The sequence below is a fragment of the Schistocerca piceifrons genome, unplaced genomic scaffold (genome assembly GCF_021461385.2).
Source record: "Schistocerca piceifrons isolate TAMUIC-IGC-003096 unplaced genomic scaffold, iqSchPice1.1 HiC_scaffold_167, whole genome shotgun sequence".
Classification (NCBI taxonomy): domain Eukaryota; kingdom Metazoa; phylum Arthropoda; class Insecta; order Orthoptera; family Acrididae; genus Schistocerca; species Schistocerca piceifrons.
Window position 1 is genome coordinate 20,119 of NW_025727534.1, and position 4,882 is coordinate 25,000.

At 53.7% G+C, this 4,882-nt stretch overlaps 1 non-coding gene across 1 annotated transcript in view; it reads left to right on the plus strand.

The window, feature by feature from the left end:
* The first annotated feature begins 3,255 nt into the window (after positions 1–3,255).
* Positions 3,256–4,882, plus strand: part of LOC124735450 — a 1,909-nt gene continuing 282 nt past the window's right edge. Inside the window, exon 1 of the ribosomal RNA XR_007009437.1 lies at positions 3,256–4,882. This exon is cut by the window's right edge and continues 282 nt beyond it. This is a non-coding gene — a ribosomal RNA (small subunit ribosomal RNA).

Below are 4,882 nucleotides of genomic sequence, written 5' to 3' on the forward strand. Positions count from 1 at the left end.
AAGAGTTATTTCCAATATGCGACATTCCCGCTGTCCGTATACATGAGCCGCGACCTGTACCACTTACGAGCGAGAGACGCGATCGCGTTGCTCACTGTACGGCGTCCGATACCGAGCCATCAGCATGTCGGTCCCCATGCGCGTTGCACTCGCACTCGCAGTCGCAAAAACGTGGGGCAAATATATTACGCGGAAGAGTTATAACAGACCGAGCCCCACTGCATGGGGGGAGTCTTTGTCACTAATGTACACAGATGGAACATTTTGGACTGGAACCAGATTACCCGTACACACGGCGCTGATTAGTAATCAATGCAGAGCCATCAAACTACAGCAAATATACACAACTGTCCGTATACATGCTGAAAGAGTCTGCCCAAAATGGGAACCACACGTCAGCCAGACACTCTGATCACGCACCACTCTCTGCTTCTAACAGGCGCACATACAATATGTAAGCACCAGCATGGAACAACATCCAGTGCATCTTCTCCGCCACATTACACAATCCACACTATCACAACCAGACCAGGAGGTCCGTGCGGAAAATACAATATCCCAGCCTTTCGACATCCACCATTGCGCAGACCAGGCACCAACACCCACACATGTCCTATACAACGGTGCACCCAACATCACAATAGTACCTCCTGTCACAGCGCACAAACAATGACATGAGTCAAAGACACAGGTCTCACACAAGCATAGAATTGGAGCGCCGCCTCTAATAAGCCAAAGGTGCATCCTGACGTGACAAATCTGATCATGTCACAAGCATTCACTTACTATAATCACTATCAACGAACCTGCCGCCCCCGCCCCCCCCCCCCCTACACCTTTCCGTACAACAACGTGTAACCTAACCTAACCTAACCTAACCTATGTTGTACCTTAACCTAACCTATGTTGTACCTTAACCTAACCTATGTTGTACCTTAACCTAACCTATGTTGTACCTTAACCTAACCTATGTTGTACCTTAACCTAACCTATGTTGTACCTTAACCTAACCTATGTTGTACCTTAACCTAACCTATGTTGTACCTTAACCTAACCCATGTTGTACCTTAACCTAACCCATGTTGTACCTTAACCTAACCCATGTTGTACCTTAACCTAACCCATGTTGTACCTTAACCTAACCCATGTTGTACCTTAACCTAACCCATGTTGTGCCTCAACCTAACCCATGTTGTGCCTCAACCTAACCCATGTTGTGCCTCAACCTAACCCATGTTGTGCCTTAACCTAACCCATGTTGTGCCTCAACCTAACCCATGTTGTGCCTTAACCTAACCCATGTTGTGCCTTAACCTAACCCATGTTGTGCCTTAACCTAACCCATGTTGTGCCTTAACCTAACCCATGTTGTGCCTTAACCTAACCCATGTTGTGCCTTAACCTAACCCATGTTGTGCCTTAACCTAACCCATGTTGTCGCCTTAACGTAACCCACGTTGTCGCCTAAACCTGCTCTGTAATTGTTATACGACTCGTTCAATTACTGTAGTGTTGCCCACCCGCAACCCTCGCAATATAGTTCGCTACTCGCACTGCCCGCACCCCTGTGTATCGCTTCATGTTAAACACCTTGCAAGTCTTGCTCACTTTCCACATGCTCCTGCTGTACACTGTAATGTGGATGGCAGCAGGACGTACATGCCGCCCCTCCCCACGTCCCCACCTTGCCCCCTGCCTTCGCAAGCTGGTTGGTGAGAAGTTTGCATGTTCAATGCCCTTCGCATGCGACGTACTCAGGCTACGTTGTGGTGCGGCCTGTGTCAACTGTCCGCTGATGTCGTACGCGTGAACCACAATCTGTACTGCACATTCGTCCTTATGTACTGAATGATACATCGTGGCACATGTGTGACCGCACAACGACTGCGCCCAAAAACGGCGGACCATACAGTGCAAATATTGTGCACGCAGCTACGTGTCGTCTCCCTATGAGAGCTGGATTGCAGTGTGGTACGCCATAGAGACGTGTGGGAGGAACGGACGCCGTGGATGGCGATCAGCATGAGCTGTCTGTTGATGTATTCGGACCTAGTCGTCTCTCCTCACACACCGTGATGGCATGGTGCACCGCGTTCCATATCTGCGACATGCTACAGAGGCCGGTTGACAGTCGTTCGAGCAATGGACATCGCATACGTACGGGGGCCACCTTCCACGTATTGTCTAGGCGTGCACATTTTGTTGCGTGTATGTGGGCAGACGTAGTGTGGCGTGACACCTGACACAGGCATGCAATAATCGTTGAAGTTGCAAATGGCGATGGACGCCTGCGTTTTCTGGTGAAGTTACGCAAATGAACAAATGGTAACCTGTTGTGGTGCGGTTGTTCTCGCTAGGGGTGAATCGGTGATGGCGACGATAGGTTGAGGTACTAACCGGTTGTTCCAGCGATACCCACCATGCCGACGAAACTGAACGGCATCTGGGTGTGAAGCGATACGCGGCGGTGGCTGGGTGGGACCGTCCCCGGCCGGTGAGGGGGCGCCTCCCGGCGTGCTGGCCGCGCGGTGCGTGGGCGCACGCGCTACAGCCGGCTGGTGGGGGCGGCCAGTGGCAGGCGCGCCGGCCGACGGACGCGGCAGGCGTCGCAGCTGCGCGCCGGCGCACCCTGCGCGCGGCGCCGTGCGGCCAAAGTAGGTCCTCGCGGGCCCGGTGCGAAGCGCGGTGGACATCTTCAGTGTGCTGGTCCGATTGAGGACTGTGTGCGTTGAGGATGCGCCGCCGCCCGGCGCTCGGCGCCGCGACGCCGTCTGCTGCTCGGTCGCCCCAGCGGTTCTCGCTGGTGGTTTGTATCGCAGCTGTGCGGATGTGTTGGCGCGTGCGCTGTGCTGGGAGAGTTCGCTTCGGCACCCAAGTGGGGCTTTTGTCCTTCTGTGGCGCTGGCGTTGGAGCTGCCGGTCACCGTAGGTGGCGCGTGTTGTCTCCCGCCGGCAATGCCACGACAGCACGCTCCCGGGCCTCTGTCGGCAGCGGCAAGCTCAGTTGGGAGCACGGGTGGTCGCACCGAAAGCGTCTACTCGCCTAACTCCGGGCGATTGCGCCTCTCTCGAACCCGACCAAGTACTTGGGACGGCGCTGCGCGCCGCCGGGACCTGAGAGGGTTTCGAGGTGTATTGTGCAGGGGAGCTCAGCCTCCTCCTGTTTGCAGAATGATTGAGCGGACGCTTGCGTGTTCGCGCGGGCCCCCGGGACACACTCCCGGGCGGCCGGCTGCTCAGCTCTAGTTGACGCAGCTCCCTGGTTGATCCTGCCAGTAGTCATATGCTTGTCTCAAAGATTAAGCCATGCATGTCTCAGTACAAGCCGCATTAAGGTGAAACCGCGAATGGCTCATTAAATCAGTTATGGTTCCTTAGATCGTACCCACGTTACTTGGATAACTGTGGTAATTCTAGAGCTAATACATGCAAACAGAGTCCCGACCAGAGATGGAAGGGACGCTTTTATTAGATCAAAACCAATCGGTCGGCTCGTCCGGTCCGTTTGCCTTGGTGACTCTGAATAACTTTGGGCTGATCGCACGGTCCTCGTACCGGCGACGCATCTTTCAAATGTCTGCCTTATCAACTGTCGATGGTAGGTTCTGCGCCTACCATGGTTGTAACGGGTAACGGGGAATCAGGGTTCGATTCCGGAGAGGGAGCCTGAGAAACGGCTACCACATCCAAGGAAGGCAGCAGGCGCGCAAATTACCCACTCCCGGCACGGGGAGGTAGTGACGAAAAATAACGATACGGGACTCATCCGAGGCCCCGTAATCGGAATGAGTACACTTTAAATCCTTTAACGAGTATCTATTGGAGGGCAAGTCTGGTGCCAGCAGCCGCGGTAATTCCAGCTCCAATAGCGTATATTAAAGTTGTTGCGGTTAAAAAGCTCGTAGTTGGATTTGTGTCCCACGCTGTTGGTTCACCGCCCGTCGGTGTTTAACTGGCATGTATCGTGGGACGTCCTGCCGGTGGGGCGAGCTGAAGGCGTGCGACCGCCTCGTGCGTGCTCGTGCGTCCCGAGGCGGACCCCGTTGAAATCCTACCAGGGTGCTCTTTATTGAGTGTCTCGGTGGGCCGGCACGTTTACTTTGAACAAATTAGAGTGCTTAAAGCAGGCAAGCCCGCCTGAATACTGTGTGCATGGAATAATGGAATAGGACCTCGGTTCTATTTTGTTGGTTTTCGGAACCCGAGGTAATGATTAATAGGGACAGGCGGGGGCATTCGTATTGCGACGTTAGAGGTGAAATTCTTGGATCGTCGCAAGACGAACAGAAGCGAAAGCATTTGCCAAGTATGTTTTCATTAATCAAGAACGAAAGTTAGAGGTTCGAAGGCGATCAGATACCGCCCTAGTTCTAACCATAAACGATGCCAGCCAGCGATCCGCCGCAGTTCCTCCGATGACTCGGCGGGCAGCCTCCGGGAAACCAAAGCTTTTGGGTTCCGGGGGAAGTATGGTTGCAAAGCTGAAACTTAAAGGAATTGACGGAAGGGCACCACCAGGAGTGGAGCCTGCGGCTTAATTTGACTCAACACGGGAAACCTCACCAGGCCCGGACACCGGAAGGATTGACAGATTGATAGCTCTTTCTTGATTCGGTGGGTGGTGGTGCATGGCCGTTCTTAGTTGGTGGAGCGATTTGTCTGGTTAATTCCGATAACGAACGAGACTCTAGCCTGCTAACTAGTCGCGTGACATCCTTCGTGCTGTCAGCGATTACTTTTCTTCTTAGAGGGACAGGCGGCTTCTAGCCGCACGAGATTGAGCAATAACAGGTCTGTGATGCCCTTAGATGTTCTGGGCCGCACGCGCGCTACACTGAAGGAATCAGCGTGTCTTCCTAGGCCGAAAGGTCGGGGTAACCCGC